A 21,411-nucleotide genomic window follows, 5' to 3' on the forward strand; every position below is an offset into this window, starting at 1 on the left:
AAACGATGCCTTCCGAGGAACGGCTAAGGGAGCTGGGCATGTTTAGCCTGGAGAAGAGGAGGTTAAGGGGTGATATGATAGCCATGTTCAAATATATAAAAAGGATGTCACATAGAGGAGGGAGAAAGGTTGTTTTCTGCTGCTCCAGAGAAGCGGACACGGAGCAATGGATCCAAACGACAAGAAAGAAGATTCCACCTAAACATTAGGAAGAACTTCCTGACAGTAAGAGCTGTTTGACAGTGGAATTTGCTGCCAAGGAGTGTGGTGGAGTCTCCTCCTTTGGAGGTCTTTAAGCAGAGGCTTGACAACCATATGTCAGGAGTGCTCTGATGGTGTTTCCTGCTTGGCAGGGGGTTGGACTCGATGGCCCTTGTGGTCTCTTCCAACTCTATGATTCTATGATTCATTTTTAATCAGCTCTTCCAGCAGGTCTGGGATTTTTTTGTTCTCTCATCTTCTTTTAGAAAGCATTTTCTTGAATGAAAAAGCCCACATTACTGCCTTACTTGAGTCCCAGACAACCTTCAGATCCATTCCTTGATTTAAGTTGAACTCAAAATAATCTTTCAAAGCTTTTTCAGCTTTAAGTAAAATTGTTTGGTTAGCAAGAAGTCCATCGTTTCATCTCCACCTGAATGATGTGTTTTTTCATCTTTTAATTCAAGTAGTAATTGGTTATGATCCGAAAGTGTCCTTGGTCATATCTCTACTTTTTGTTCTTGTTCTTAATGATAATTCACTGGATATCCATATTGAGTCACTTCGTCCAACAGATGGCTTTGGCTCTGAAAAAAGGTGAATTCTCTATCTGCCACCCTCCAGATCTTTCATAGAGGTGCCACTCCAAAAAGGGCCTCAGGTGAGGATTGCAGGGTCTGTGAAGGCCTTCTCTGCAATGACCCCTGTGTAGTGGGATAAACTTCACTAGAGCTAAAGGGGACTCCTGCGGAAATTGTGCTCTCTCTGCTAGTTTCAATGTGATTGTTCGCAAGCACATTCATGAACACTGACTTTTAGGACATTTTGAGTATCTATGGCTTTTGTGGATTTTAAGAATGTATTAACTTGTCTTTTGTATTAAACTTAATCTGTAAAGCTCCTTGTTATTTTATATGCACTCTATATAAATGCCTTAATATATTACAAAAAAAGCCTGAATAGGAATTCTAGTCTACATGAGATACACGCAGGCCCCAAATCATAAGAGGACAAAGTGAGTAGGACATCTTAGCTTCCCGGTTTCTTAATGCTGGTGCTTTTCCCTGCCATTCCAGCTTCACCCTTTCTTATGAGAAATCCGGTGTCTGAATACTTCCAGGGGGAGGCTGTGCTTGGATGAGAACTGGGAGCTACCAGCGGACTTCGATATTATGAACTGGGTGATGTCTCCCAATAAGTCTCATGTCCTTGTGAAAATTGGGGATATAAGGAGAGGGGCATCTGCTGGCATAAAGTTCACCATTAACCCAGAAGCCATTGAGTGGCCCAAGAAATTCAACAAGGTAGGGGAAATCACAGAGGGAGAAGGCGAGTAGATCCTTATTATGTTTTTTCTTAAACAACCGCTGAAAAATGACCATATCAGGTTGTCAGGAGTAAGCATGGACCAATGGTACCAAATAGTATGGGAAACAGCCCTACTAGAAAAATTAACTAATAAACTGAAACTGACACGGGGACAAACAGAAGAAGACGCCTTCACCCCGGTATGGCTCCCCTTTATCACATACACAGCCCAACAGGACAATGACAATAATCCACCAACAGCATACAAATCAGTATGGCTAACCTGATCCAAAACACCCACCCACCTCACCCACACGAAAACAAAGACCACCACAGCCAGTCACAAGCAAACAATCACACCCCAGGCCAACCCCAACCTCTCTCACCACCAAAGGAACACAAGTGAACAACACAAGCAACACTGACACCGAACTCTACATACATTAAACATAATAGAAACACCGCCAGCCGACCCCACCCCCATCCATCTTCCCTCTCTCCACCCCCCTTTCTTTTTTCATTTTTTTCTTCTCCCCCTAATGCCTCAACAAATGAAACGGATTTGTAAAAATGTTACATGGGGAAAAAAATACAAGGCATCACACTTCCTTCTGTAAAACAAGAAAATCCTTAATAAAATATTTTTTAAAAAACACAAAAAACCAGTAAGATGCAAAAAAAAAGAAAAAATGAAAAAGAAATGATAATTACTGATTTATTGTGGATTTTTAAAAATTTGTGGAGTAAGCTCACTTGTAGATGTTGCAAATGGTAAAATAATGTATGTGCAGGAATTGACAAGTTGACAGCTGATTGTTAAGGATGATAAGCTTTTTTAAAAAAACAACAACAACAACAACCCTATTGTAATATAAGGTTAACGGAAAGGAACGGCATGTGAATTAGAAATAACTAGGAAAATAAATCAGTGGTAAGAAGAAACCTTGCATGCCTCTTAACGATTACGATTACGATATCTTTATTGTCATTGTCCCTTGCGGAACAATGAAATTGAAAAACTACATAAAACTACATAAAACTACCACAAAACTAAATAAAACTACATAAAAACTGCATAAAACTATTACAAAACTACATAAAACATTCAAAAAACCCTAAAAACTCTAAAACCCCATTTTAAAATACACTATACTACAGAGACCCCTTATGCTGCGTTTAGAGCCAGAATTGCATTTGCGTAGAAACTGTTTCTCGGACGGCTAGTCCTGGCCTTTATAACCCTATACCTTCTTCCAGAAGGCAGAAGCTGAAAGAGATCATTTCCGGGGTGCGTAGTGTCATGTGCTATCTCTGCCGCTTCCCATCTAAGGTGGGAAGAGTGCACCCAATAATTCTCTCTGCAGTCTTTACGACCCTGGATAGCGTTGTTTTTTCCCTGGCTGTGCAGCTCCCAAACCACACGCACAGACCATAAGTTAGTACGCTCTCCACAGTGCAATGGTAAAATGCCATCAACAGGTCCTTTGAGAGATTGTTTTTCCGGAGGATTCTCAGAAAATATAACATCTGCTGTGCTCTCTTCACCAGGTCTTTGCTGTTCTCTCCCCAGGTGAGGTCGTCTCTCAACTCCATTCCCAGAAATCGAAACACCGAAACCTGTTCCACGCACTTCCCCTCAATAATAAGTGGCTGAATATTCAATTTACGTTTCCTAAAGTCCACAATGATCTCTTTTGTTTTCTTTAAGTTAAGGAGTAAGTTGTTTTTCCTGCACCACTCCCCCAACTGCTCGACATCCTTCCTATAGGCCGCCTCCCCCTCTCCAGCAGTAATTAAACCAACCACCGTTGTATCATCTGCAAACTTAATGATCTTATTACTGGGGTATTTGGGGGCACAGTCAGCTGTATAGAGCGTATATAAAAGCGGGCTCAACACGCACCCCTGCAGCGTCCCCGTATTCGTGATGAGATCTGCAGAGACGTGGGAACCCAACCTGACCCTTTGGGAACGGTTTGATAGAAAGTCTAATATCCACCTGCACAAACATGGTGGAAGTCCCAGGTCTAATAATTTGGGCACCAATCTATGCGGAAGAATAGTATTAAATGCAGAACTAAAGTCTACAAATAACAGTCTCGCATAGTTCCCTTGCTTCTCCAAATGAGTCAGGACAGCATGTAAAGCCATTGCCACAGCATCCTCTGCGGATCTCTTTGCCTTGTACGCAAACTGGTAAGGGTCAAGTCCCACTGGCAGACAAGATAAGATGCGGTCCCTCACCAGTTTTTCGAAACATTTCATTATAATGGGTGTCAACGCCACAGGGCGAAAATCATTCAGACTGTCTATCTTTGATGTTTTTGGCAGGGGTATAATGGTAGCGGATTTCAGACAGGGTGGAACAGTGGCTTGGGCCAGAGACTGGTTAAAATCTTCATAAGGATTCCTGCCAGTTGGTCCGAACAATCTCTTAGCACCCTGCCAGCCACCCCATCTGGGCCCATAGCCTTCCTCGTGTTTACCTCCTTTAATATTCGCCTCACTTCTCCCTCTTCCACCCTGGCAGCATTTCCTGTAGGTAGTGACGCCAATAGCTCTGGCATCCCTGTTGGATCACTGTTGGTGTCACCTCAAATCGGGCAAAGAAGGTATTCAGCTCTCCCACCAAGGAAGCCGTACTCTCTACCACTGATGAATTCCTTGATTTATAACCAGTCAGATGTTGGACTCCCTGCCACATTTGTCTAGGATCACGATTTCACAGGTGGTCCTCAATTTTTCCTCTGTACTCCGCTTTTGCTTTCCTGATACCCCTCTTCAAGTTCGCTCTTTCTATGCCATACAATACCCGGTCCCCCCAGTTCTAAAAGCAGAATTTCTGGCCTTCAATAATCTCCTAACCTCTCCTGTCATCCCTCATAACAGAGGGAAGGGAACCAATTCGTATTAAATTGGTCTTAATTTGTGGTTGAGAGATTATTCGAATTCTGAAATTTGGGGAAATCACTTTTCAGATTCCATTGCCTGGATCTGACACCTTGTGCACTGATGTTGAGTGGATCACCAGATGAAGAGTGAGCCAGCAACAATTTCAGCATTGGAGGGAAGAAATGAGACCATGCCAAATAGTTGGATTCCCTGCCTGCCAAACCTTTTCAGAGGAGGCATCTTATGCTCAGTCAGGAAGGAAGAGCGAGAGGCCTCCTCCTCCTCCAACTCAGGTTCCTCCCATTCAGGTCCCCATTTATGGAGCAAAACCAAGATCGGATGGGAAGTGAAAATAACTGACAGAACAGCCACTGGTAAAGCATTTAGATTCATTACCTAAGATTGCATCCTACTTAGACTTTCATCTCTCCAGACTAGTAGAAAGTTTACTAAACACTTACTCTTATAGCAGTTCAACCTGTAGCAATCCAATGAAGGCTCCTATATAAATTTAATAATTAAAGGTCCCGAGAAAGCTGAGTGGGTTATTTATGTATGCAACCACAGCAGCTAGAACTTTATATGCACAGAAGTGGAGAGAGGGAGGATTGGCTTATGAAACTGGGGGAATATGCTGAAATGGTGAAATTACCTGCTAAACTAAGAGGACATGAGGATGAATCTTTTCAGGAAGAATGGAGACCATTGATATCTTATTTGTTAAACTATCACCCATACATGAAGTCAAAGGCAGGATTCGAAATAGAAGCTGCGGATTACTGAAATACGTCATTGGGGCTTTGATAATAAAAACATGTTTTTTAAAACATCTGATAAAAAGAAGTAACAAAAACAAACATAGAGAAGGGAGGGTGGAGAGTCAAGAAGAAATTATGTGGGGGGTTTTGTTTTTTTAAACTGTATATGAAGACAAGTGATTGGAATATCTGTGGAGACTTAATAATTTTTAAACTTTTTTTAATGTAATAAAGAAAGCATCCACCCAGATTCTTAGGAAGTTGAGGTAATTTGATTCTGTTTTATTATTTTAACTTTTGGAATGTTCTAAAGTAAGACTGTAAACTTTGTTATGATCACCCTGACTTATCTTGACGTAAAGCGCTCTAGGGGTGATTGGCCAAAATAGTGCATGGAATTTATGAAAGATTAAATAATTAAGTAAGAAAGTAAATAAATATTAATAAATAAATTGATAAAGAATAACAAAGCTGCTAGAATGCTAGCCTGGCTTCTGCGCACACAATTGGTTTATGAGTAGAGAAGTTTTTTCTCAAAGACGAGGAGCAAGTTGGTTCCATGTGAAACAGAAGCTGTCCTTCCGCAGAAAATGTCAAAGGGGAAGGGAGAGCCTAAGGCTCCGGACAACCTTTCTCCCCTCCACCAACCCCAGAGAGCTTCGCTCTGTTGGAGAAGCCTTTCAAAGATGGGGTGGAAATTCACTTGAAGTGACTTCAAAACCACCAACATGCTACTTCCCTTAAGGGGGAGAACCAGAAGGTATTGGCAGGAATCAAATCCACCCGAGGTGGCCAACTAGAAGAAGAAGAAGAGTTTGGATTTCATATCCCGCTTTATCACTACCCTAAGGAGTCTCAAAGCGGCTAACAATCTCCTTTTCCTTCCTTCCCCACAACAAACACTCTGTGAGGTGAGTGAGACTTAGAGACTTCAAAGAAGTATGACTGGCCCAAGGTCACCCAGCAGCTGCAAGTGGAGGAGCGGAGACACGAACCCGGTTTCCCAGATTACGAGTCTATTGCTCTTAACCACTACACCACACTGGCTCTCTAAAGCATCCCTAACAGCTAGCCATCCAAACTTAAAAACCTCCAAGGAAGGAGAGTCGATGGTCGGATGCAGATGCAGGGCTCTTCGCTGGTCCTTGGGAGCAAAGTTCAGGCCAAACTTCCAATTCCCCAAAACACCTTTTGACTTTTCATCATCATGTTTTTCTCCAGGTCTGCACCTGCTGCCAGAGCCATTCAAGACTCCAGAAAGTTAGTGTGATGAAACTTATTCCACTTGGAATAATCAAAATTATAGTCATCTCATCTTCTAAATGCTCAGGAGATATTTCTGGAGGTTACTTCAGCCTCAGAAAGTAGCATGAATATATTAATTGTGCTGTGACTGGGAAAGAAAAAGTTAGTGCAGAGATTATTTCCTGTGTTGGAGACAGACTGAGTCAAGATGCAGAGCTGGCGAAAGAGGGGTGTGCCTGCCTTGTGCTTCCTAGCTCCAAAGGTAGAGCTGAAAACCACCCAGATTGGGAAAGCCCAGGCAGTCTGGCCTTGCAAGAGTCTTTGGGTTCTTCTGCTATGCCTCCTTGGCAGGTAAGAGGAGGAGGAGGCAGAGCCAGAATGAGATCCCTGCTCCTTCTGTTTCTGCTTTTGCTGCTCATGATGCCCTTTGGAGTCTGCGGGAACCACAAGGCGAAATGCCCCTTGAATCTGGTCAGGGATGAAACGGATGCTCGCAATTACTACCGGCCTGGACACTTTCTCATCAGTGGGATCATATCTCCAAAACGCTTTTATAAGGAAACTCCGTATGTCTTTTCTCAGACACCCTTCGCTAGGATTGAAAAGTATGTACTTCACAGTTTCATGGTTCTCCAGTCCTTCTAGTGGTTCCTATTTATCAAGGAAAGAGCCCATTTCTCAGGGCTGGGGAGCCAAGGGCTAATGTTGCAGGACTACCTGACCTGACCATTGCTCTTGCTGGCTGGGGGTGATGGGAGATGGGGGGGTCTAGTATAAGATTCCACCCAAACCTCTCCTATTTCCATGTTCTCTGGGTCTTCCTTAGTGAAACACTCTCCTACCTTTGATTCTGTGTTGCTTTTAGTAGAATGCAAGGATGCCAATGAATCTGGTCAGGGGTCAAAAGGATGCACTGAATTTCCCCACCTGCAGGATGCCATGAAACTCAGGCAATTTCCAAGGCTCAAAGGTTTCATTCAATATTGTTCCATGTTACAGTTTTACAAATGGAATTTTAAGATCCTCTGGGTGACGTTTGGGGGCTGAAGAGCAGGAAAAATGTGCTTTAATTGAAATGATAAATAATATGAATCAGGAGACTTCCTTTTCATGGAGTCAGGTCTCTAAAATGTGAAAAGGAATTATTCCTTTTTCTCACACACAAACAACTGGCCTCATTTCTAAGTAGTGAGATGTTTGATGTTTCTTCACTTGGAATCCATAGGTACCTGTTTCCTATCCCAACTTATCACACTTCTATTAACACGATGGAACAGGAGGCCTACAGCCCACCATGGGGAAATCTGTCTGAGCTACATTAAAGGTTTCCTCCCCCAATCCCAGCACTTTTCCCTTTCTGTCACTGTTTTTTTAAAAAAATTAGAAGCGTTTTAAGAAACTCTTGAAAATGCTTGTATTTCTATGGGTGAAGAGCAGGAATGATATGCTTCAAATAAAATGATTATATGGAATAACACAGATCAGGGTGTGTCCTCATTGGTAGAGTCACTGATGAAAAACATGTGCAAAATTATAGGTTTTACCACGCACTCAAACCTGAAAGCCACTAGACCTCAATTGTAACTAAAAGGGGACTGAGGTAATACTTGGGGATAAACATGACAGCTAAAAATGGGAACTTGTTTAAAGACAATTATGAAAAATGTTGGACGGAGGTTAAAAAGGATTTAGAAATATGGTCAAATCTGAAGCTTTCCTTTTTGGGCCGAATTGCGGTTATAAGGATGAATGTACTGCCAAGAATGTTATTTTTGTTCCAATCATTACAAATTTTAGACAAGATGGATTGTTTCAAGAAGTGGCAGAGAGACATCTCTAGATTTGTCTGGCAGGGCAAAAAGCCCAGAATAAAATTTAAAATATTAACTGATGTAAAAGAAAGAGGGGGGTTTGCCCTGCCAGACCTTAAACTCTACTATGAATCAGCAGCTTTCTGCTGGTTGAAAGATTGGCTACTTCTTGAGAACACTGACATTCTGGATCTAGAAGGTTTTAATAATGTTTTTGGGTGGCACGCATACTTGTGGTACGGCAAGGTTAAAGCTCATAAAGCATTTAAAAACCATATTGTCAGGAGAGCACTGTTTAATGTTTGGACAAGGTATAAGGAATTACTTGAAAATAAAACCCCAAGGTGGTTGTCACCAATGGAGGTGAAGGCTCAGAAAAGGCCCAATATGGAGGCCAAATGGCCAAAATATTGGGAGATTTTGGAGCAAGAAGGAGACAAATTGAAATTGCAGAGTTTTGAGAAACTAAAAGATAGAGTGTGAGATTGGTTTCATTATTACCAAATAAGAGAAGTATACAATCTGGACAAAAAAAATGGCTTCCAGGTGGAAAAATCAAAGTTGGAAACAGAACTGTTAGAACCCAAAACTAAGATTTTGTCAAAGATGTATAACTTGCTTTTGTTTTTTGTAATTCTCTTTTTATCATATTAGGGTTATTCTCTGTCTTTATTTTTTGAGTTTAAACTTTGAAATTTTCTAATGTCTGTAAAACTTTAATAAATATTACTTTAAAAAAATAAAATAAAAGGGGACTGAGGTATTTGGTGCTTCCCCTCCTTCAATAAAATTGTCTCTTATCTACCTATAGTCTAGCCCCTTGGAAGAAGTCAAAGACCAATGCAGGAAAAGCAGCCCTTGCAGCAACTTCCCAGTATAGCACACATTTTGAGGGGCGTCTTCATTTCTTACTCATAGAACCACAGTAGAATAGAATCATGGAGTTGTAGAGATGGAAGGAACCCAGAGGAATCTCACCTGAAGCATCCATGACACATGGTCACCTTCGGAGGGAGTCTGTTCCACTGTTGAACAGCTCTGTGTGCTGTTTGCATCAAAGCTCCGGTCATGGAGCAGAGATTTCCAAATTTTTGTTCTGTGCTAGACAGGAAAAGGTTTGATATTAATGTAAAATGATAAATAAATATTAATCTTTGTGGATCATATAATGTTTCCTCCCTCCCATTAATATGAATATCAGTTTCACTCTTTTTAAATAATTCATTTATTGCAGGAGGGCAATTAGGTTCTACTGGTACATGTTGTCTTTCCTGTTCACCATCCAAGAGATCAACCAGGATCTCAGGCTCTTAGACCATGACACATGGTCACCTTCGGAGGGAGTCTGTTCCACTGTTGAACAGCTCTGTGTGCTGTTTGCATCAAAGCTCCGGTCGTGGAGCAGAGATCTGCAAATTTGTATTCTATAGGTAAAGGTAAAGGGACCCCTGACCATTAGGTCCAGTTGTGGCCGACTCTGGGGTTGCGGCGTTCATCTCGCTTTATTGGCCGAGGGAGCCGGCGTACAGCTTACGGGGCATGTGGCCAGCATGTCTTTATTCTATTTATTTTTATTCTATACTAGACTGTAAATGGTTTGATATTAATGCAATAGGATTAATCAATAAATACTAATCTTTTTGGATCATATAATGCGCCCCCCCATCATATGAATATCAGTTTCACTCTTTTAAAAGGATTCATTCGTTGCAGGGAGTCAGCTAGGCTCTATTCGTACATGTTGTCTTTCCCGCTCACCATCCAAGAGATCAACCAGGATCTCAGGCTCTTACCCAACATCACCCTGGGCTACAACCTCTATGAGAACTATCTCGATGCAAGGATGACTTCAAATGCCATGCTAGAGCTGCTTGCAGGCAGTGGATGCAATATTCCCAATTATCACTGTGGAGAACAGAATCCCCTGCTGGCTGTTCTTGAAAGAAGCAACACTTTCATCTCAGGAGTGATTTCAGCCTTGTCAGGCATCTACAAAATCCCACAGGTAAGTAGTGGGAGAGCATGGAGGGACAGAGAATTTCAACTGCGTAAAATTCTACTTTCTTTCTGGAGAGGTCAAGTGGGGATATTTTTTAAAAGGGGAAATCCTGAGCTATGGATCCAACATCCCTTTTTCTAAACTGAGCCTTCACCAACTTGACACCTCCAGATGTTTCAGACTAAAAGTCCCATCAGCCTCAGCCAGCAGAGATTTAGATAGATATCAGACATTTCATGTTTAAATACCCGTTATGATGAAAGTAAAATAAATTGCTGATCTTTTGCTTCCCTTGCTAGATCACTTATGGCTTCACTGCCCAGGTTCTCGAAGGTAAAACCCTGTTCCCTTTTGTCTACCGGATGAGTCCCAAAGAGGAAAGTCAGTACCAGGGGATTGTTGAATTGCTCCTGTATTTTGGATGGACGTGGATTGGCCTCTTCACTCCAGACAATGACAGTGGAGAAAGATTTGCGAGCGCTGTGAAACCTCTGATGCTCAGCAAAGGGATCTGCATTGCTTTATCAAAAAGAGTACCAGAAAATGATCTAAATCAATTTATGAGGTCTGGGGAACCTTTTTTCCTATGGAGACAAGTTGGGGTATTTTTTTACTATGTAACCAATGCAATGGGCATCATCCTACTCCTGGCAATAAACATAGTATATGAGAAGGAAATAGTGGCAAAAGTCTGGATCACAACAGCTTTGCTAGAAATCGGAACTGGCTATTACATCCCTTCAAATAACTTCCAGCACCTCCATGGTTCTCTGTCCTTTGCAATTCAGACCGGAATAAGGAGCAGCAAAGGTAACAACTATAATTCGCCATCCAATCTTGTGGATTCTTTGGATGAAGCGTTTCAGTGTTCATATTCAAAGCATTTGTTGTCCGTGAAAGGCAGGATAAGATGCAAAGAAGAGGAGAAACTGGAGCCATTATCCCAATGGGAGCCTGAGAGAGTCCTGTTTCTAGACAGCTATGGCACTTACACCAATTTTCACGCTGTGGCTCAGGCCTTGCATGCTTCGCTTTCATCAAGATCCAAGAGGAGGCTGATGGTGAAGGAAGGAGAGCAATGGGGACACGGAAGGCTACAGCCGTGGCAGGTATTTCCTTCCCCTTTTTTGCAAACTGCAGTCCACACAGATGCTGATCTTGACTGTGGATAAACCTGCAAAATATCATAGTTACTATTAGTATTAACAATAGTAGCATACCGCCCAACATTGGTATTCAACTCTGTTGAAAATAGAGACGGCCCATTCCATAATGATAATGTTACTGCTTACAAAGGTAAAGGGACCCCTGACCGTTAGGTCCAGTCGTGGCCGACTCTGGGGTTGCGGCGCTCATCTCGATTTATTGGCCGAGGGAGCCGGAGTACAGCTTCCGGGTCATGTGGCCAGCATGACTAAGCCGCTTCTGGCGAACCAGAGCAGCGCATGGAAACACCATTTACCTTCCCGCCAGAGCAGTACCTATTTATCTACTTGCACCTTCGACATGCTTTCGAACTGCTAGGTTGGCAGGAGCAGGGACTGAGCAACGGGAGCTCACCCCGTCGCGGGGATTCGAACCGCCAACCTTCTGATCAGCAAGTCCTAGGCTCTGTGGTTTAACCCACAGCGCCACCTGCGTCCTTTACTGCCTATGCCCAGGGACTTTTTTCAGAAGGGAACTCGCTGAAACTCAGTTTTGACACCTTTCAGGTGGGTGCCATTGCCATTCTCAGAGGGAGGTGTTCATGGTGAGTTTCGGCACCTTCTTTTCTAGAAAAATAGCACTGCTTATACATCTTCTTCAGTTGCCTCAGCACTCTGGGCAGCTCCCTAAATAAAGAAATTCATACTAAAATATTAAACATTTTAAAATTCCTGATATAGGATTGGACAGCTTGTGGGTTGGATAATTCCACATCCGCCAACAGTGGCGTAGCGTGCGGGGTGCAGGAATTGAGAAGTGCACAGTTTTTGGTGAAGGATGAGAAGTTAAAAAAAACCCCTATTGTAATATAAGGTTAATGTTAAGGAATGGCATATGAACTCAAAATAACTAGGGAAATACATCAGCGACAAGAGGAAACCTTGCATGCCTCAAGCACAGAGTGAGGGAAACCAATATTTGGAAAAGTCATATTAAATACGTCTTAATTAGTGATTGAGAGATTATCAGAATCCTGAACTTTGGGGAAATCACATTTCAGACTCGATTGCCATTTTATTTGAAGATTTTTTAAGCAGGGAAGCAGGTAAACGGAGAAGAGGAAACAGAGCTCTGTCGCACAAACCTCAGTTGTCCTGAACTAATTATGAAGAACAAGATATTTTGGTCACCCCAATGGTCAGTGGGGGGTTGAAAGGACCCTGATGGGGGGTCAAAGGCTGCAGTCCAGAGATCCATTTGAATTCACTCTATGAGTGAATTACATACACACAAATACTCCTAACTGTTCCTCTTTGTGGCACCTTCTTGTCTTTTTGGTTAGGCCGTACCTCGTTCCAGGTGTACAGAAAGATGTCGACCCGGATATGCCAAGGTGGTTCTAGAAGGAAAGCCCGTTTGCTGCTACGCTTGCGCTCGGTGTGCGGAAGGGACCTTCTCCGCCCAGGAAGGTGGGTGACTCCAAGGGGGAAGAAATTCCTGGAGAGAGTAAACACAGGGCAGAAATTCAGTCTCACACACTTTTTGTGAGAATTCTGCAGACATTGTGGAATGTGGCTCCTTGCTCAAATTCTTTAGGATTAATCATCACCTTTATTACATCCAGGAAGTGAGTTGAAAGGAATGACCATGAGGAAGAAATCTCTGGGGTTCAAAGTGGGCAGCTATGAGAGGAATTCCCACAAACATTCCTTTTTGATTTTTTATACCAAGTCACACCAAAAAGGAAATAATGTTGACATTTATCAGAAATAATGGACAGATGATGAAAAGTAGCAAATTTTTAACATTGTATGGAAACAACAGAAAACTGTTTGCATTTTCAAAGGTCCAGACAAAGAGGAGTTTCTTCAGGATAAGGCACGATCCAAACAATCCAGTTGAGAAATGCAATGAGAAAAACCTTCTTCACTACCTCTACCTTCTTGAAATAATAGCAGAGTAAACTTTTTTTTAGAAACAAACAGGTTTTTTGCCTCTCCATACTGCTTTTAACAGTCTTATTTCCTGATGTCCACCACATAGTTTTTCAAAACTTAACAGAGCACAGATCATTAGGGATGTAAGTGATGCTGCAGCCACTCTTATTCTCTTCCCCAGATGCTCAGAAGATCACCATTCAAACAAGGACCGAGATCAATGTGTCCCCAAGATTACCACCTTCCTGACTTATGGAGAATATTTGGGAATGGTTTTAGCTTCCATTGCCCTCTTCTTGACCTTAATAGCAGGCATTGTGTTGGGAATCTTCATTAAATACAAGGAAACTCCCATAGTCAAAGCCAACAACTGGGACCTCTCCTACATCCTCCTCGTCTCCCTCCTGCTTTCCTTTTTGTCCTCCTTCCTCTTCATCGGGCGCCCAAGGAAAGAGACCTGCCTTCTCCGACAAACGGCCTTCAGCATCATCTTCTCAGTTGCTGTTTCTTCTGTCTTGGCAAAGACCATCACGGTGGTGCTGGCCTTCCTGGCCACAAAGCCCGGGAACAGGGTGAGGAGATGGCTGGGCAAGAGTCTGGCCAACTCCATTGTCATCTCCTGTTCTGGGGGGCAAGTTCTCATCTGCACCATCTGGCTGGGCTCTTCTCCCCATTCCCAGAGCCCGATATGCACTCCCAGGTGGAAGAGATCGTCCTGCAATGCAACGAAGGGTCTGTGGCCATGTTCTACGTTGCCCTCGGCTACCTGGGCTTCTTGGCTGCCACCTGCTTCACGGTGGCTTTCCTAGCCAGGAAGCTGCCTGGCTCCTTCAACGAAGCCAAGCTGATCACCTTCAGCATGCTGGTCTTCTGCAGTGTTTGGGTGTCTTTTGTGCCCACCTACCTGAGCACCAAGGGCAAGTACATGGTGGCCGTGCAGATCTTCTCTATGTTGGCCTCCAGTGCTGGGCTTCTGGGCTGCATCTTCCTTCCCAAGTGCTACATTATTGTGCTGAGGCCTGATCTGAACACAAAGGAGCACCTGACAACCAGAAATTAAGGGAACAGTTGATTCTTAAAATATTCCATGTTCCCGATGCCCAGAAGTGCATAAAGGAAACACACTTGCTCATCCATGTTGCTCATTCTTCATCTGTGAAAGAGATTGTGTTCATTCTTAGCCCAGGTTTTGTGTAGTCCTGTTGACATGAACCGCAAGATGGGAGGAAATGTTTTCCTACCTTGCTTTACCAAGGACTACAATGAGTCCTGGTCTACTGCCCTTAGTTTGTAAAGTTTTATCATTTAATCATTTTTTGCTTTGAGAAGTTATATTTATCTCACAACAAGATAGGCTGGAGGGAGAGAGGAGTTAGGTCTTTGAGTGTGATTCCTTTGTCCTAACTACCTATTAACCATATCAATTCTGATATTCAACAATAGTTTCTAGTTATGTCATTTCTATTTATTGAATTTTCTCCATTTTCTACATGTATGCTGTATCATTCATAAGTACACTTCATGTCATTTCGTTCTCCTAAGCTTTGTGTATCAATAAACTGAGAAATTCATTTAAAACATCTCCCGTAGTCTGTTGGTTTAATTTCTGTATTGTGTAAGCTCTGCTCTCTGTTCCAAAAAGTAGCAACTGACCTTAGCCAAGCCGTGACTGGAGACCAATGGGTTTTATTACACTGGCCTGGATGTGACATGTTGTGCCCTGATGTTGAGCGGATCACCAGATTACGAGTGAGCAAGCAACAAGTTTAGCATTGGAGGAAAGCAATGAGACGATGGCAGATAGTTGGATTCCCTGCCTGCCAAACCTTTTCAGAGGAGGCATCTTATGCTCAGTCAGGAAGGAATATGGAGAGGCCTCCTCCTCCAACTCAGGTTCCTCCCATTCAGGTCCTCCTCCTCCAACTCAGGTTCCTCCCATTCAGGTCGTCCTCCTCCTCCAACTCAGGTTCCTCCCATTCAGGTCCTCCTCCTCCAACTCAGGTTCCTCCCATTCAGGTCCTCCTCCTCCTCCTCCTCCAACTCAGGTTCCTCCCATTCAGGTCCTCCTCCTCCTCCAACTCAGGTTCCTCCCATTCAGGTCCTCCTCCTCCAACTCAGGTTCCTCCCATTCAGGTCCTCCTCCTCCAACTCAGGTTCCTCCCATTCAGGTCCTCCTCCTCCAACTCAGGTTCCTCCCATTCAGGTCCTCCTCCTCCAACTCAGGTTCCTCCCATTCAGGTCCTCCTCCTCCAACTCAGGTTCCTCCCATTCAGGTCCTCCTCCTCCAACTCAGGTTCCTCCCATTCAGGTCCTCCTCCTCCAACTCAGGTTCCTCCCATTCAGGTCCTCCTCCTCCAACTGAGGTTCCTCCCATTCAGGTCCTCCTCCTCCAACTCAAGTTCCTCCCATTCAGGTCCCCATTATAGAGCAAAGCCAAGATCAAAAGGGCAAGTAAAAATAATTTACAGATCAGCCACTGACAAAGCATTTATATTAATTAGTCAAGATTGCATCCTACTTAAACTTTCATCACTTCAAATTGGTGGAAACTCTCATTCTTATTACGATTCAACTTGTAGCATTCCAATGAAGGGTGCTATATAAATTTAAGCTGGGAGCAGCCTCTGGCTTGACTTATTTCATTATTCTTACTAATATTAATAAGTAATAAAGTATGAATTTGGGGGGAGGGGAATACATTACATTAGTGTCCAGTCATTGCATTTCTATAGGATACTTCATTTCAATCAATCAATCAATCAATCAATCAAATCTTTATTACAGTAGTAGACCAGCATCAGTAGAGTGGGGTACAATCATTTGCAGTCTGTAAAACGTTTCAGAAAGCGAAAAAGTATTTAACACAAAGTATATATAAAAGTCTAAAAGAAGGGTTTGGGAGCATTAAACAGATGTGGAAGAGCATAAAAGGTTAGTATATAAAGACTATGGCCACCAATTTACAGAGCACTCTGATATGAGTGTTCATTAAATCTAGCATAATAATAGTAATGAAAAGGTGTGGCAATGGAGGAGTGCAGGGAAAAGAAAACTCCTGGCACTCATTCTTTCTTGCTACAGAATTAAAAGATTTCTCTGCTTTTCTCCTTCTTTTCCCCTTGGGTGGTGTGTTCAGCAGTCGCCCTCAGGGGAAACAGGTGTCCCCCCCCCCTTGGAGGAAATGGACTGATCGGAACCTGGCTGTGAGATCGGCTCAGAATCCCAGCCTCACTTTACAGTTGAGACCAACAGCCTTTTGGTGGTTTGTCTGCAACTGAATCAGAAAAAACTCTTATCAGACACCGAAAAAGCAAAGTCTGAAGACTGATGTCTGGGGAAATGGTGAGGGGACCAGCAGGAAACTGCTAAGGGAGTTTTGAGTCCTTTTATTCTGTTGCAGTTGCAGAGAAAGGAGGGTGGGGGGTGGGGGTTGGGGTCCGCCCCAGGTGTCATCACTGAGGGGGGTGGCAAAAGGACATAAAGCCGTGTTTAAAATAAAAATAAAAATTGGGCTCACCAAACCTTTTAGTTGAGTCAAAAAACGCGGCTGGCACTGGGTGCCACACCACGGGGGCTGGCACTTACCGGGGGGGGGGGGCTGCAGAGTGCCTGATCCACGCATCTCTCCTGGGGGTGACTTGGTGGCTTGGGCCCCTGCAGGCTGGGCGCTGCCTGAAACAGAAGCGTGGGGCTTGCGTCTGCCCCCTGCCTCTCCCTCAGCCGCCCTACAGCTGGGGGGGAGGCAGAGGATAGGCTCCAGAAAGCCCACAGGACCCCCGCGTTGAACCGGGCACCCGAGCGGCTGGCTATGCCGCTGTTGTGTTGTTTGAATTATGGGTGCCTTGAGAGTGAATGTGCTGTGCTTGCTGCCCCACTTGTCCTGATGGACCAGCCCCCCATGGCGCCAGGGCTGTAGGGCTTCCCTGGCTAGCGACTCAACGTAGGCAAGAGAGTTTCCCTTCTGGGTTCCTGCCTGTCTCATTTTGGGCTGCTCTCTTTCTCCTGTCTCCCCACCATCAACTCTGGGGTCCTGTCTCTGCTAGCAGTCAGCCACCGAGGAGGACATTCTCAATGTCAAGGAGGACGAAGGAAAAGGCAAGGATGAGACCGCAAGACGGCTGGATCTCCTCAGCCCTGACTGGGTAGGTGGCCGTGGCCTAAGTGGTGATTGGCAGAAGGCGAGGGGGGCATATCAATCGTAGGATGAGACTGTTGTTTCAGTTATGGGTGCCTTGAGTTTTAACGTTTGGTTGCGTTTTTTAATTGCTCGTTTTTTGCATCTTTTCCTTGCAGGTTCCAAGTCTGTCACCATTTTCTAGTGTTTCCTCCCTGTCCTCCCTGGATTCCCTTTGGGACTCCCTCAATGAGGTACGTAGCAGACAGAGCAGGAGGGAAGCCCTGCTGAGCTGGAGAACCCTGAGGCTGGGGAGGAGGAGGAGGAGGAGGAGGAGGAGGAGGAGGAAGCCGGCTGGCCGGCCAGGCCACCTTCTGGACGGTTGAGAGCAAGGGGGCAAACAGGCAGGGGGCTGCTAAGGGCAGACCATGCTTGCTGCCCCACTCCTCCTGATGGACCAGCCCCCCATGGCGCCAGGGCTGTAGGGCTTCCCTGGCTAGCGACTCAATATAGGCAAGAGAGTTTCCCTTCTGGGTTCCTCTCTCATTTTGGGATGCTCTCTTTCTCCTCTCTCCCCACCGTCAACTCTGGGGTCCTGTCTCTGCTAGCAGTCAGCCACCGAGGAGGACATTCTCAATGTCAAGGAGGACGAAGGAAAAGGCAAGGAGGAGACCGCAAGACGGCTGGATCTCCTCAGCCCTGACTGGGTAGGTGGCCGTGGCCTAAGTGGTGATTGGCAGAAGGGGAGAGAAGCATATCAACCGCAGAATAGAACTGTTGTTTCAGTTATGGGTGCCTTGAGAGTGAATGTGCTGTGCTTGCTGCCCCACTCCTCCTGATGGGCCAGCCCCCCATGGCACCAGGGCTGTAGGGCTTCCCTGGCTAGCGACTCAACGTGGGCAGGAGAGTCTGCCTTCTGGGTTCCTGCCTGTCTCATTTTGTGCTGCTCTCTTTTTCCTTAATCCCCGCCACCACCTCTGGGGTCTTGTCTCTGCCAGCAGTCAGCCAGCGAGGATGACAATTTCCATGAAAAGGATGATGAAGGAAAAGGCGAGGAGGAGACCGCAAGACGGCTGGATCTCCTCAGCCCTGACTGGGTAGGTGGCCGTGGCCTAAGTGGTGATTGGCAGAAGGGGAGGGAAGCATATCAACCGCAGAATAGAACTGTTGTTTCAGTTATGGGTGCCTTGAGTTTTAACGTTTGGTTGCGTTTTTTAATTGCTCGTTTTTTGCATCTTTTCCTTGCAGCTTCCAAATATGTCACCATTTTCTAGTGTTTCCTCCCTGTCCTCCCTGGATTCCCTTTGGGACTCCATCAATGAGGTACGTAGCAGACAGAGCAGGAGGGAAGCCCTGCTGAGCTGGAGAACCCTGAGGCTGGGGAAGAGGAGGAGGAGGAGGAGGAAGCCGGCTGGCCGGTCAGGCCACCTTCTGGACTGGTTGTGGGGACAAGGGGGCAGGCAGGCAGCAGGCAGGCAGGGGGCTGGTAAGGGTATGCTTGCTGCCCCACTTGTCCTGATGGACCAGCCCCCCATGGCGCCAGGGCTGTAGGGCTTCCCTGGCTAGCGACTCAATGTGGGTTCCTGTCTCATTCTGGGCTGCTCTCTTTCTCCCCTCTCCCCACCACCAATGCCACCACCTCTGGGGTCCTGTCTCTGCTGGCAGGCAGCCTCTGGAGTGGCTATCAAGAAGGAAGAACCACAGGAAGTACCAGAGAGCCCCCCAGAGGAGGATGGGGAGGACAAGGAGGCCCTTGATTTGCCGTGCCCCCCACCTGGAGAACACCTGGAGGCAAGCGTAATCGAGGTCAGACGAAACATACATTCATTCATGACATATGAAAAGCTTCCCTGAACAGGGCTGTCTTCACATGTCTTCTAAAAGTCAGATAGTTGTTTATTTCTTTGACATCTGGCGGGAGGGCCTTCCACTGGGCGGGTGCCACTACCGAGAAGGCCCTCTGCCTGGTTCCCTGTAACTTCACTTATCGCAGTGGGGAACCGCCAGAAGGCTCTCAGCGCTGGATCTCAGAACGATGGGGGGTGGAGATAATTCTCCTGGGTTGCTTTTGGTTTGGTGTTTGTTTTGTAAGATATCTCTTTTGAATGCGTTTCCAGGTGCCTCCTGCCAAATGAAGTTATTAATTGCAAAGTGGGTTTGGCGATAATAAAACCATGTTGGCACTTTGCAAAGCCGGTTCTCTCTGGGGTTTTCCTGCCTCCTATACCTTCCCCCCACCCGCTTGTTCTTGGCTTTGTGTCTCGTTCAGATCTCTCCAAGGCTGACCACATGAGAACTTGGGAGAGGAGTGTTCCCTCCTGACTACAACCCTTTCATATAACGCCTTGCCCCAAAAAAGAAAAGGAGGGATTATGACAGCCTGCCACCACACAGGCCCTTCTCCTTCACAAACGGTCTGGAGGGCAGCAACACAAGAAGGGGCCTTTTCTGTGGTGGCTCCCCACTTGCGGAATGCTCTCTCCAGGGAGGCTCATTTGGCACCTTCATTATGTATCTTTGGGTGCCAAGCAAAGACGTTTCTCTAGAACAGAGCTTCCCAAACTGTGTGCTCCTCCCAGGGCTGGAAAAGGGCTAGTTGAACTGAATCCCTGTCTTGCGAAATGAGGCATGTCTCCAAAGTGTGTCACCAACATGGAAAGTTCTGCTCTAGAACCAGCCTTGGGCTAATTGGACAACGCATGGCCTTTTCAACATGCTTGTGGATTGGGAGGTTGGCTTATGAGTTCGTTTTTGTTTTTAATACATATGTTGTGTTTTTATTTTGTATTTTTATGCTGTAAGCCGCCCTGACAGCTTCAGATGAAGGACGGCGTACGGATTGAATCAATCAATTGTTTGTTTGTTTGTTTGATTGATTAATGATTGCGGCATTTTCCCAGAATCTGGAGGTGAATTGTTTACTTTTCTCACAGGACTGCGAGGAAGAGAGGCCTCCGAAGACCCCCACTTGCTTGGGTTCCATCATCTCCCGGATTCGCAAGATCTTCAGAAGAGCGCTGCCGCCAGCACCACCAGTGCCACCAGAACAACCCAATACAAGAGGCAGCAGTGGGGCGCAGGGGGAAAGGAGGCCACTCTGCACGTGGCTCAGGCGCTGGATGCGGCAGCATCGCAGCTGTGTCCACCCTGAACCAAGATGAGGAGGAGTTGGGAGGCTTGCACCGATCCGCCCAGGGGGATTTTGCCACCCCCCTGGGATGACACTCGGGGCGATACCCCCCCCCCCGCACCCCACCTTCCTCCGCCAGTGGTGGCAGGGGAAGTAGCACCTGGAGGCGCCCGAGTCCTAAGGGACATTTCCTTTTTGTTGTCCTTGCACAGGTCTTAATCCTTGTGGTCCAAACTGGAGAGGAGGAATAAAAGATCAGAGCGCGGAGGCAAGCGGGGCGAGAAACCCAAACTCTCGTGGCCCTACGCCGGCGTCCCACACGGCCAGCCCCAGTCCTAGAGCCCGACACCTTTTGAGAAGACAGCGGGCAAAGGGTGGATGGCGAAGGAGAAGTGCGAGAGAACGACAGCGTCTGCGGTGGTGGAGGAGAAAGAGAAGACAGGACTGAGAGGGGAACGATCCTGGAAGGTGGCTTGAAAAGAAAGGGCAATATGGCGTAGAAAAACTGCTAGCTCACGCTGCCCACGCCCAAAGGAGGAGGAAGGAAAGGAGGAAAGCAAGCGAACAAGAAGGGACAGCTAAAGAAAGAACTGAGAAAAGAGACAGCAAGACCTTCTGTGGGTCAAAGAAATTACAATAAGAAGGAAACTGAGTTTCCTCCCTCCAGAGCTTCCTAATGGTCCTGCATTGTTCTATTTCCTTTTTATGTATAATTCTGTATTATATTGTTGAATTGTCGTCTTAGGTGATAAGCCTATAAAGGAAGGATATAAGGGAAGGGGGGAGGTGTTAAGGGAAGACTTTGAAAGGAAAGGCAGAAAATAAAAAGGGGTGGGGGAAAATAAGTGGGAGGGAACGCATAAAGGGAAG

At 45.4% G+C, this 21,411-nt stretch overlaps 1 pseudogene across 1 annotated transcript; it reads left to right on the forward strand.

The window, feature by feature from the left end:
* The first annotated feature begins 9,879 nt into the window (after window positions 1-9,879).
* On the forward strand, window positions 9,880-20,338 carry LOC309523067 (vomeronasal type-2 receptor 26-like; annotated as a pseudogene). The gene is made up of 8 exons (XR_014224648.1): window positions 9,880-10,220; window positions 10,514-11,510; window positions 12,703-12,833; window positions 13,479-15,640; window positions 15,711-16,639; window positions 17,344-17,439; window positions 17,591-17,665; window positions 19,077-20,338. The product of XR_014224648.1 is annotated as a vomeronasal type-2 receptor 26-like (transcript).
* Window positions 20,339-21,411: the final 1,073 nt, after the last annotated feature.

This window comes from Podarcis vaucheri (assembly GCF_965113315.1).
Source record: "Podarcis vaucheri genome assembly, chromosome: 18".
NCBI lineage: Eukaryota > Metazoa > Chordata > Lepidosauria > Squamata > Lacertidae > Podarcis > Podarcis vaucheri.